The sequence below is a fragment of the Peromyscus maniculatus genome, chromosome 13 (genome assembly GCF_049852395.1).
Source record: "Peromyscus maniculatus bairdii isolate BWxNUB_F1_BW_parent chromosome 13, HU_Pman_BW_mat_3.1, whole genome shotgun sequence".
Classification (NCBI taxonomy): Eukaryota; Metazoa; Chordata; class Mammalia; order Rodentia; family Cricetidae; genus Peromyscus; species Peromyscus maniculatus.
In genome coordinates this window covers 31,882,781-31,896,358 of record NC_134864.1, presented here as the reverse complement: position 1 = coordinate 31,896,358, position 13,578 = coordinate 31,882,781, and positions in this window count along the sequence as shown.

Sequence of the window (13,578 nt, the reverse complement as noted above, 5' to 3'; positions counted from 1 at the left end):
CAAGTTACATGCCAGCCAACGGGGCACTAAGGAAGTGACACACAGTCCTGTGCTCTGGAGTAATTCATGACTTTCGTGATTTCACTCAGTCTACCACGTCTTGACCTAGTTGAAAACTAGGTCATGCTTTTTTTTTTCCTTTCCAAATAGAAACCTAAACACCCCCCATCGCTTAAAACAAGTGCACAGTCTGGATTATTCTGTGCAATCAGTTTCCATTCTACCCTTTTGGGGATGCTAGGAAAAGTTACTGCAGCCAGTCAGAGAGCCTAGGCTCAACATCCATGGAGCAAAGCAACAGAATGCAGGGCCATGCGGGGAAAGCAGACTTGCCCCAGACCTCTTGGCCTGGCCCTGGTATTAAATGGCAGTTCAGTGCCTATATGTACCCCTCTCTGATACAAATAGTATCAAAGTTTTCTAAGAGGGATGCAAAATGGAAGTGAGGGACATGAACGAGCAAGAAATCCATGAGGCTACAGAAGTAGATCCAGACATGTGTCTCCAGAACACATAGAGAGTCTGTGAAGTCCCGGGATAGAGAGTAATAATATGACCAGACTGGCATTTGGAAGCAAAGCAGAAGAGACTGGTGTAGCTGGTGCATGACCTGGGAGGCACTGGCAGGAGTATGGAGCCAGTTTGAGAGGCTGCTTGCTGCTGTGGATATCACGCTGCGTGTAGAATGTGGTGCTCTGATTGGTTAATAAATAAAGTGCTCATTGGCCAGTAGCCAGGCAGGACAAAGAGAGAGGAGAATTCTGGGAAGTGGACAGCTGAGTCAGGAGATGCTGTCAGCCACTGCCATGAAAAACAACATGTAAAGATACCGGTAAGCCACAAGCCATGTATAGATGAATAGAAATGGGTTAATTTAAGATATAAGAACTAGATAGCAAGAAGCCTACCATGGCCATAAAGTTTATAAGTAATATAAGTCTCTGTGTGTTTACTTGGCTGTGGGACTGGTGGGTGAGAGAGCTTTGTCTTGACTGTGGGCCAGGCAGGACCAAGAAAACTTCAGCTACAGCTGGCTGATGAGCAACTTTGGTCCAACATAGACCACAAACACTTCTTGGATCATCATTCCCCATGATGTCTTCCCATCCAGTTGGGTGATACGACTCTAAGAAAGGTTGTTAGATAAAACAAATTAGAGGATAAGCTGTGAACTCCGAATTTCAGGCAAATAGCATCATTATTTTATTTGTTATTCTTTATTTATGTATCTATCTGGGTGTGGGTATGCCACGTGTAGGTACCATGGTAGCCAGAAGAGGGCTACAGATTCTCTCGCACTGGAGTTATAGCTGATTGTGAACTGTCCCATGTTTGTGCTAGGAAAACACTCTTGGGTTCTCTGGAAGAGCCGCAAGTGTGCTTAACTGCTGAGCCTTCTCTCCAGCCCCCAGTGCTGTGAGATGTTTTGCATGCTATGAATGTGTTGCTCTGACTGGTTGATAAATAAAAAGCTGATTGGCCTATAGCCAGGCAGAAAGTATAGACGGGGTAAACAAACAAGGAGAATTCTGGGAACAGGAAGGCTGAGTCAGTATACACCAGGCTGCAGTCCAGGGAGCAGCATGTAATGGCACATAGGTAAAGCCATGGAACATGTGGCGATATATAGATGAACAGTTATGGGCTAATTTAAGATATAAGAGCTACCTAGCAAAAGGCTTGAGCCATGGCTGAACAGTTTTAATCAATATAAGTGTCTGTGTGTTTACTTGGGTCTGAGAGGATTCAGGACTGGTGGGTGAGAGAGATTTGTCCTGACCGCGGGCCAGGTGGGACACAGGGAAAGTTCATCTACACCCAGCATAACTTTTTAAGTGAAATTATGTTCCACATATTTTCCCCTTCCTTTCCCTCTCTCTCTGTTTGTTGAGGAGATGCAAAGGATAATATAGGCTGAAGATGATGCCCCAACACTATGGAGAAACCTCAGGTGACTGTCCAGGCAGCTGGCTGTTTCTGTCAACTCACAAAATTTTTGGAAGTTACTTGCATGCACTTCCTGTTTTTATTTTTGTTAGCTTATATTATTTCCTTCTTGGGTCTCTGAGGGAGTTGAAGATTAGTTAGTTATAGCTGAAGGTTAGTTAGTTATAGTTGAAGATTAATTAGGATAGAAAGTGAATTAGATACATTTTGGACTTACCAAAATAGGATAGATAAGGGAATTATTTTCTCTGATTTGTCAAATACAAATGGACTAGACATCGTTTAGGTATTTGTTACTTGTATATATTGTATACAGTTATTGTACTTTTGTATATAGTTTTTCTTTTGTTAGTTATAACCTTTTGCCCTTTTTCTTTTTATTAAAATAGAAAAGGGGAAATATGGTGGTATTTTATTTGTACTGAACTGTGATTTTCATTGTATGTTAATAAATAAAGTTGCACGGGGGTCAGAGCTATTAGAGCCATAGCAAGAGCGTGGTGGTAGCGGCGGCGGTGGCGGCGGTGGCACACGCCTTTAATCCCAGCACTTGGTAGAAGAGCTAGGTAGATTTCTGTATGTTCAGGGATACAGCCTTTAAGACCTGGAGGGCAGCACTTACAGACAGTGATGAGGCAGTCATGTGTTTGGGTTTACAACCAGTGAGAAGGCAGAACAAAAAGACTATTTAAAGACAGACACACAGGAAGTAGCTCTCTTTCAGGGAGGTAGGAGCACTGCAGTAGGTAAGATTTTAGCTCTGAGCTCTGACCTCTCGACTTGCTCTTTTACATTGGTTCTGTGTTTCTTATTTTAATAAGATGGTTGCTTACATCTACAGGATGAGGATGTGTGTAGGCAGGAAGGACACTGGGATGATCAGAATAATTTTGTTCCTGTTCAGAGGAGGATAATGAATGTGTGATTGATAGATAACCCAGCTGCAGTTTTTATTCCTTAATGTTGCCAGGCATTATTTCTTTTCTATTTTCCTCCTCTTTTTCATGGAATTCTCTCTCTTCAAAATTCTTTCTACTCTCTTTATTTCCGTCTCCCAACATCTCTATCAGCTACCCAACCACCATTCAACCATGTATCCATTTCCCCTTATCCTTTCAACTGAGGACCATTATTCTTTGAGTGCCTTTATTTCAAAAGAACACTTGCAGAACCACTAATCTTGACTTCCTTCAAACACTTCATACATTTTGTCATCCCTGCCACTGTAAACCATTAGTCATGGATATAAGAATGAACAAACATGCTACCATTTTATCAATGAAAGGATGTTTTAACACTAAAAAATATGGACGAACAATTTCAGAAAAAAAGGAAATATTGTAAGAAGTGACTGGAGGTGAACATGTTGACACATGGGTGTCTTTAAAAGGGTATTTAAGAATTCAGGTAGATGGAAATAAAAACAATATCACAGTGGTTTACTTGACTTGCATTTTTTATTCTAGGTTATCAATTGACAAGCTTATATTTAGTGCAATATGATTTTATTTTATCAGTTTATTATTGGAAATCTGTTTGCACATGTGGACAGAAACAGAAACAATGTTCTTGAGTCAATTTCTCTCCAACCTAAAGCACTCTGTGTCAAACTAAAGAAGTAACCTCGGGGTTTCAGCCATACCCTGCCTTGTCTCACTCTCAGGGAAGAAGGTGCTGTGCTTGGTGGTTTGTGCCACTGGAAAGGAAAGAATCGGAAGACCCAGGACATTTCTTTCATGAGATCTGCTGGTACCCCAAACTGAACCCCAGGAGCTTAGTGTAGGTCCAAATGAGAGAGCTCCATTCAGGGGACCCTTCTTTTGAATATACACTATAGCACCAATGTCTGTTTGTGAACTCACCATTTTTCATTGTGTTTGAAAAGTATGATGGAAACTTGCCAGCCAGTGGCTGTCCAGAGCTGACCAGAGCCTCCTGTTTGTATAGTTGTATGGACAGACAATGACTCAGCTCCATTTAGACCCATAGTTCCTGGGGGCACAGGTATTATTTTTTTTCTCAAACCACTCAAGTGATCAGATAGCCATTTGTGTTCATAACCTTGTCATGCTTCTGTGTTCCCATCCCTATTGTATTATAGTCCTACCAAGGACTGCTTAACTCCAGATGACTTTTATGGGGTGTGGGGTACACAGTAGAAGTTATAGGACCTCCCCAGACAAAGATATTATATAACCATAACAGAGAATTTTTAGGGAGAAATGCTTGTCATTTTATATTTGTTCTACAAGCTGCTCAATATTAGGGCATCTTGCCCATGTTACTCCAGAGCCAAGAGTTAGCCACTCCTTAGTGGGACTGTAGAAATCAGGGATTCTCTGTGGAGGCAGGGCCAGGGATTACATTGTAACGTAAGTATTACTTCCTGAGTGCTCACTGAGTCCCCAGGCATGCATTGGGGTGGCCACGGATTACCACATCTCTCCAGGACTCAAGCAGGTATGCATTGTTATCAACCTCATTTTGCAGGAGAGGAAATGGAAGTTAAATCTGCAGCCTGGATTCATGTTGCTTGTGCCTACATAATTTTGCATGTTGCCTGACTCAGAATTTATCTCTTCACTAGAGTGGTGGGCAGGAGAAATTAGAGTCTGGTTGGGAAAGAGCTTACAAGGGGATTGTTAAAGAAGAAACTGGGTGTTCAGGCTTACAGTGTGTCAGCTTTCAAGGGTGATCCAGGGAGAGCTTCCCTCAAGGCAGAAACTGAAAGAAAAGAGCACATGGAGACATCCCTAGTGGGAAGGAGCATGGATGCCCGTTTGTGCAAAGACACACTTCCTTGATCTCTTTAAATAATTTCCAGAAGGAGACAGAAACTGACTCTTAGTGTGAAGTATGTGTATCCTATAAAGTTCCCATCAGGGAAAGTTTTCTGTTACCATGTGGCTGCCTCCCATTCCCATGCAGGCATTTATGAAAGGCACAACATTGGACTTGGAGTTTCTAGAGTAAGAGACATACCAGTCCTTTCCCTTGTTTGTTCAGACCACAACAAGAGAATGAGCCATGCTTGGAAAAGAAAAGAGGAGGGAAGCATTTTCAAAGGATGTGCTAACTTTAGGGAGGAGGGGTTTAATTGGCTCACGGTATAAAGGGACATAGTTTATCATAGTGGGCAAGGCATGGTGGAGGAGGCTGGTAGTGGGGCTTGGCAGATATCATTAGACCAGGAAGCTGAGTGCTGACCAGAAGTGAGGCTGGACTATAATCCTGAAGCCTTTCCTCTTCAGCAACCAACTTGGTCCAAACCTCATTCAATCCTACAACTTCCCAGAACACCACCACCAGGGGTGGACTAAGTGTTTAAATATATGGGCATGTGGAGGGCATTTCATCTCAAATCGTAACAGGATCTCAAGAATGAAGGCAGTAGAGATTGGTATAAGGAAGGGATGGGATTGGAAGCCTTTTTGAAAGGCACGCCCTAAGGGCTTCCTCTGAGCTGTTCTCAGAAAGCTAACCTTGCTGAGTATAGTCTCAAGATTTAACCTGGCTGTAGAAAGCAAAAGAAGGACTTAATACTAAGAGAAAACTGTGCCCAACAACCCCGGAAAAACATCTCCCACATTATTGCAAAGAACCATTAGAGCTGAACAGTGACTGTGGAGAGGGTCTGGGTTTTCAGGTCTTTCAAATGACTTGTGGTTTTGTGGTTCTGTGATGATTCTTCAGCTTCATGCAGAGCAACAGTTCATTGGTTTGGTGTGGAGCATACTTGATGTGGTGGTAGATAACACACATCATTGGAAAGTGCAGAAATGAGCTGGGTGACTCACGTACCTCTGATGACTTGCAGAGTTTTATTTAAGACAGTGCTTTCTACTTATACTTTAGAGTTAATTTCCACCTCTCCTCTCTCCTCCATCCCTCCCTTCCTTTGTTTTTCATTTTCTGTTCCTCTTTCTCTAATTCTGATTCATTATCTTCCCATTTTATTATCATTTTTTAGTCTTTTACAACTTATTCTTCCATCTATCATATCGTCATTACCTGTTAATATATGGATAGCATTAACACATTTGTTGAACAAAATCTGTTATGTAGATACAAACATTTCTAAGATATCTATTCATCATTTCTATATTCTTGGTTGCAGAGAAAATATAAACTTAGTAAGTCTGAAAATGTATAAAGTTTCACATGTGACTTTCTTTGGATGCCTGACATATTTCAATAACAGAAAGAATAAGTTCTTTGTCTCTTCCAAATCAATTCTCAAAAGAGGAACTGTCTCGCCCCACCCTGGGCATACTAAGTGCCTAGAGCTTTATACCAGAATCTGTATCACATACCATGTGCTTTGTTACTGGGTAATCAACAGCCCTCTTGTTCTGCCCAGGTGCTCAGGTGTGAGACATTTCTGAAGCAACAGCCTTGGCAGAATGGTTCACTTCACTTCATTGTTTAAAAAGAGGTACTTTCCGTCGGCAAACAAACTATTTGAATTTTTTTTCCCTGTCTAGAAGTTAAAATCCTGGGTAAGGAGTTTTAAGAGTGAGCATTCAAATGGTTTATTAAGAGACTGGAGGGCGTGTAACAACAACTTTCAGGAACTTTAACATGTGGGAAGTACTCGAAAGGGGTCACGGTGGGAAATTTTTGTGTATTAAATAGCACTTCCTGCTCCCAGAAGGAAAGATAGCAAGACGGTAGCTGATACAGGGATGTACAGGATATACTTCTGTCCCATATCCCTGTAAGCCATGAGATAGTCCAGTTCTGCTGTGACGTTGGGAGGCTTTGTCTGGGTAACTTCACATCCAGAAAAGAAATCAGGCTCCAGCTAGGCTAGGATTTCCCCTGGCTGTGTGCCCAGGTAGATAATATTGCAAATTCGTCTCTTAGCCTTCCTGAAAGACCGCCCAGTTTCTACTCTAGTTGTAGCTGGAAAAGGCATGACCAGATGTCACCTTGCCAAACCCATCTGTCAGTTGTTAAGTGGACTGGTACTCTGTGATTTGTGCCAGGTCCTCTGCTGGTGGTTTACGTGTCTTTTTCTTCAATTCTTCTAGCGATGGGAATTCATTTTTTGCCCATATAGGATAGTAAGGCTCAGAGATGTATAAAGCCCATAAATTGCCTGCATTCTTATAGAATTCAGCAACAGAAGAAGGGTTCAAATTTCTACTTTTCTGACCTGAACAGCTCTCAGCTTTCTAGAAATTTGGTTAAAAAATAGCCCAAATCTAGGCTTGGACACTCTTTTGCCTTTTCTTTGGTACAGTTCACAGAGAGCCTGCGTGTGATCTGGACACAGTGGAAACCTGAGCAAGCGTAGCTAGGAAATTTAGCTTGGTTTTTCAGTTCCAGCTTGCAGTAAAGGCCAGAGACAAAGTGGTTGAAATGGACTTCACAGAGCCAGTGGCTGCTTTTGCCTCCCACTACATCATCAATTGCTAGACATCCATATTCACTCTTCTCTCTTTTGTAGATTTCAAACCAAATAAAAAAAATGCTCTCATGGTTGTAATGAAACCTCCTCTCATGAAAATGAGAACACATGCAACATTTTTCCTGGTCGTTATCAGTGGCAACACTCATCTCGGGGCATCATTCTTTCTTCCTATTAAAGTTATTATATTTTAACGTGTGGATAAAATTATGAACTTACATGCCACCAACAATTCCCCATGTAAGAGAGGGTAAAGGGATGGAGAGAATAAAATGACAAACAAGGAAATACTTTAGCTGCAACAATGAACAATGTTCCTTTGCAACTGACCATAAGGTTTAATTAGAATGTATTCTTTGTATGCTTCCCATTCCATTGTCAATTCTGCCTCAGCTATCCATCTCCTGGGTTAGGGTCTATAGTCACAAGGTAATTCAAATCTTAATTAGTGAGGACTTTGTTCTAGTACCCACTGTCTTCCTATCAGCTTTTACTACTTGGCACAAAAATGCCATCCCTTGGAAAATCTAGGTTTGAGGAATAGTCTCTCATTTTTAACAGGAACCTCATTTCCCCTTGATAATCTAATCTTTCCAGTCACTGTGGTAAACCCCCTTTTTGTTATATTTACCAAGGGACATAAACAACCCCGGAATGGCCAAAGGGAAGTCTTTCTTTAGCTAGGAGAACATACGTATGTTGTTTGACTAATTTTGTCCTTGGGAATCTCAAATTTCCAAGGAAAGGGAAAGATGGTTGAAAAGATAACAATAAAACCCCTTTCAGTGACTTGCTAGATAGAATTTTCAGAGATGCCAAAACCATATCCATTCTTTGGATCTCTGTGTTTTATCTACAAAGACTTTGCACTCAATATTGTTTGTAGTTCAGAGCAAATAATCATATCAGGGTAACAAAGCTCTATTTTCCATCCAACTCTGTAACTGCATTCTCTGTCACTTATAAGCCATGTAGTGTCTTGACAAGAGGAAGAAGTCCTTTGAACACCTTTGTTCTTGGGCCTGGACGTGATGTTCATGTTGAGAAGCAATATTGCTTTGACACTGTGATTATGGATAAAGCAGCCTGTGTTTCATTAAGGAACAGAAGGAATGTTCTTATCCAAATTTACTGTTTTCCACTGAGCCAGCCTGGCCTTTCAGGATGCAATACATAATTGGGATTCCAGGTTGGTTTCTGTTGAAGGTGGCCTGAACATTCAGCAAGCAATATATACTTCAGCTCAGTGACAACAGGTCAGCCTTGCTGAGAGGGACTTCTCTTTAGCCATCCATGTCTTCCTCCATCCCTGCCTCAAGAGCCAGCTTATGCATGACCCTCTAGAGTTCAAAATGGAGTTGATGGGGAGGAGGCTGACAAGTCTCTCCATCATGGGTTTTTTGTTGTTGTTGTTGTTGATTATTGGTAATATTCATAGAGCTTAGGATGTAGCTCAGTGGTATAATATTTGTGTAGTGTGTATGAGGCTATGAGGTCAACTCCTAATAAGGAAACCAGAGAACACCCCCTTTCCCCGACACACATAGCCATTGTTGATAAGCTCCATTCCCATGGAGACCTTTGGGGAGCATTCTCATAGGACAGAGTTCCTCTGGCTGGGACTGTAACTTCATAGTCATCTACTCACCACTTACGGGGACATATTTGATTATATTTCCTATTACAACTAACTGAGCTCCCCATTAGGGGAAAGCTGTATGTGGAAGAAAAGATGTTAGTGTCTCCAGATGGGTGTATTGGGGCTTAAATTTTAATTTTGTTTACCTAGTGACTTGTGCATCAGGATTTTCTTTGATTAGGATGTTAGATGCTGTCTTTCCCATTTAGTTTGTCAAGGGCAGAGGATTAGTTTCTACCAGGTCTCTGTAATAAACCAAGAACTATTTTTAAAAGAAGAGCTACTCAAGGCATAGGAGATGGTTCACTTCTAACTGTAGGTTTTGAGCTGCAGTTCTGTGAAGGCTTGCCGGAAGGTTTTATACTATGTTCTGTGAAGCCAGAGACCTTTGGACTCACAAGCGTAAGTGACAGAATGGTCACTTGCATTTCTTCCTGAAACAGATGCAAATTCTTCTTATACTTACCTCTGTTTATGTTCATTGATTCACAAGTTTACTCAGTAGGAATATGCAACATTTTTGCCTTTACTGGTTTTTATTTCCTAATGAGATGGGGTTCACTCTGCATCGTATTTTTCCACTTTCAGTTACTGACAAGTCCAAGGACATTAGTCTTCTAGAAATGCCAGTGAAGTGGCAGGCCCTCAGAGAGTTTATCTTTGAACCATTGGCATTCTTAGGTCATCATCAGATAGCTTGTTACTTTGTGTTCATATCATCTTAGCAGCGCAGTGATGTCACAGAGAAGTAGCATGGCTACTGAGATGACCCGAGTCCCTGAACCTGAGAACTCTCTGCATCTCTTTCTGTACTGGTCACTGACTCCAAACACCCAGTAACCACCCCCAGACTCTGCTGTTTGAGAGTTTGTTGCTTCTACTCACCTCTCTAACCAATGAATGACTTGACAGAGCTCAGTGGCAGTTTAAAGGAAAGCGCTTAAAACAGTGCTTCTGTTTTCAAAGGACAAAGGTGTCACTTGCGGCTGGGAGTCAAGCCATGTATTGCACCTGGGCTGTGAGGACGCATGCACTCTGCCACAGGCACTAGGCCATCTCTGGTGGGGATGAAATAGGGCCCAGTGACCCACCCGCCCAGGCAGCCAAAATCACCGTGTAAGTGTTGTAGAAAATAAAGGTCTTGCTGGGTGATTAAATATGAGACAGAAGAGTCTAGCAAGATGCTGAAGAAGAGCTGGCGAGGCGGAGGGGTTGTTATGGGTGTAGAGTTAGAGGCAGAAATATGGACTAAAACTGAGAGGAATGGAGACCAGAAAGAAGCCAAAATGCATTAGGAAGGAAAGGGACAGAAGTGGAACCAGAGAGAGGCGAGACAGAAAACATGTGGAATCCTGGTTTTGCCAGAGTCCAAGCATGTGCTCAGTCTGTCGCCCACAGCTATCCAGGAATGATATTATTCTGTATGGCTGCACGGTCCATGGGACATCAGGCTTGGTCCAAAACATGGCAGTTAGAGCACAGACCCAGGTCCTAAAATGTCACCTTTTGTAAATACTCCCATGGGAAACAAAGGGAAACAGAGGGAGATTGATTTTCTGTTTTCTGATTGAAAATATTGCTTTTTAGTAACCACGTAGTTGGTTCAGCTCCTGTCACCGAGATTCTGCCTGAGATCTGCCAGAGCTATTATTATCTTGAACTTTATCATAAATTAGAGTGAGTGTGCCGCAGGGAACGTGTGGTATTGAGTTCCACACGGACACACTTAGAGAAGCAATAGCTGCAGGTCTTTTTCATGGTGACATTCTTGGAAACAAAGTTATAAGCAAAAAGTTTTTTTTTAAGTCAAAAATGCAGACTAAAAGGCAAGCAAGAAAGTTGGCAAAATAAAAGAACTACTTAAAAGTTATAAATACAGGAAGGAGTACGCTTGTATTTTTTAATCAATCTTTTAAGACCTCAGGTTTTCATCTATAAGATGGGGACAACAATCTCTGAAAAAGATTTGAGAATATTAGATTTGTGTCATAATTTCTGTCATGCACTTAGCCCAATGTCTGGCACACAGTAGGTTCTTAATAACTATTACCTTTCATAATAACTTGTATTATTAGCATTTTGTCTTTTGTGGGGCTACTTAAACCATAACTTTAATTTTTATAGCTGTATTAATGCAGCTATCAGCAATTAATCATATTTTCAAGACTGGTTATAATTTTTGTCATTCAAATATGTTAAAATATGGCTAAGAACACAGTAGTAACAGTTAAGGAAAGTTAAACGCAGTAGAAAATGACAGCTGAATCTAGTTCACAAATTGTAAAACTCTTTTAAATATACTTTATTTTTAATTTATACCTAATTATTGTAGTTTTTATGGAGTACAGTGACATTTCAACCTGTATGCAGCATGGTGAAATCTTTTTTTCAAAATAAAGACAGGGATACCTTCAGATTACATTAATTTTAGTAAATAAATGCATAATTTTTAAAATGTATTCTTCTCTCATACAATACATCCTGACTACATTTTCCCCTTTATCCACTCCTCCCAGTTCTATTTCCTCACTTCCCCTCTCCCCAGGTCCACTTCTGTTTCCCTTCAAAAAGGGTAGGCCACCCAAGGATAACAACTGAACACAATGTAATGAGATGCAATCAGACTAGGCACAAACCCGCATATCAGGGTTGGGTGAAGCAACCCAGTAGGAGGAAAAGGGTCCCAAGAGTGAGAGACACCCCCACTCCCACTGTTAGGAGTCCTGCAAAAATACCAAGCTAAACAACCACAACATATATGCAGAAAAGGGAAAAAAATCTGTTCTTATAGTGTTTTGTTATATTCACGGAATTACCTTTAAAGACAGGTTTCACGCAGTTAAAAGGAATGGGTTTAATCCACTCAGTACCCTTTGGTCTGACCAAAGGAAAAGAGCAGCAGCCAGATAGAACCATGTACGCTGCTGCCCCCTACTGTCGATGGAGCTACTTAACACGGGCAGAACTTTTCCCAGATGGCAGAAGTCCTTCAATGATAATTTATTTTGAATGGGATGTTTTGATAAACTCTGCATGCCAAGACATACTCAAGAGTTAAAGCATTTGGTTACGGAAGGGGGTAGCTGAAGTAAGATTTCTAGAATAATGTTCTTAGTGTCTAGAACTTGGGTACAGTGTACTGCATGTATGTCATCAACTCTTAAAGTCCCATGAAGCAGGAAGAATTATTATCCTCGCTTTAAGTGGAAGTAACTGACCTTTTAAAAGTGAATGTGTTAATATCTGGCAGAATTGAAACTCAAATACCAAACTCCTCTGATTCATAATTGTGCCCTCTGATATACGACGCGCTGCGTCCTAAGGAGGACGCTTTCTAATAGCAGGGGTCTGACTCTCAGCAGTTCTAGCCTAGTCACACATTACAACATTTCCCACACGTGTCCTTTGTTGAAAGAAAGCACAGGTGCCTTTCTCACTTACAAGGAGGCTGTATTCTAAGGAACTCATTTATACCGAGAATGCATCCACTGAGGACCGCAGCTTAGCGATATGGTATCCTGTTGGCTGTTGGTGCTTGCTCTGTGTGGTTCATTGATTCCAACACAGAAACCCTGAATAAAGATTCAATCTCAAAATGCAAGTGTATGGTTTCTACTGAGTATGTATTGCTCCTGCAACCAACACAAAGTAAAAAAAAAAAAAAAAAAAAAAAAAAAAAAAAAAAAAAAAACCTAAAAAATTCTAAGTCGAACTATCTTAAGTGAGAGACCGCTGCACATTAGAGTGGTCTGGTATATGGCCCAAATAAGGCAATGTGCAAGGGCCTCATTGCTAGCTGTCGTAGCCTAGGGAGAACTCCTAAGGGCCAGTAGCCTAGGGAGAACTCCTAAGGGCCAGTACCTCAGCTCCCTGCTAGGCATACGTGGCTGGGAACTCTAATTAGCTTAGAAAACCCTGCCAGGGAGGATAGGCAGGGTAAAGGCTAGCTTACTGAGCTCTAATCTCCCTGCTGTGCAGATATCCCCTTTGGCCTCATCCCCGAGGTCCTGGAAATGTGAAGTCTTACCCTCTACCACAAGAGGCACATCATTGGCAACCATAGCAAAGGCTCTTTCCTCCAGCAAGACAAAGGGCACCCAGGAACTGCTTCCAGCTCATCCCCTTCCAATCATGCCATCTCCAGTAGCCCAGTAGTGTGTTTAGATGATGACCAATTATCTGGGTGTGGTGGAGGAAGGGAGGGAGACACCTTGTCATGGCTACATGTAGGAGGGCAAGGTTGTAGAACTTCACTGAAATTTTGGGATCCCAGATGGGAACAAAAGAACAACGTGTAAGGGCCCTAAGGTGATAACGAGCTTTCAAAAGTCCCACAGAGAAATTTTCATGTCCTGCCAACATGGGCCGAAATTGAACAGAAGTGGCAACCTGCCACAGACTCAAGACTCAAGTGGGATTCTTTTTTTTTTTTTTTTCCTATGGAGCTGAAAACTTAATGCATTTGAAAGACCACTGGACCCTGGAGTGGAGTGTGAGAATTACAACAATTTGCAGAACTTCTTAAAGGATCATGTGGTGAAGTTCCCATCTACAGTGTGGATATCTGATGGTGTAGATG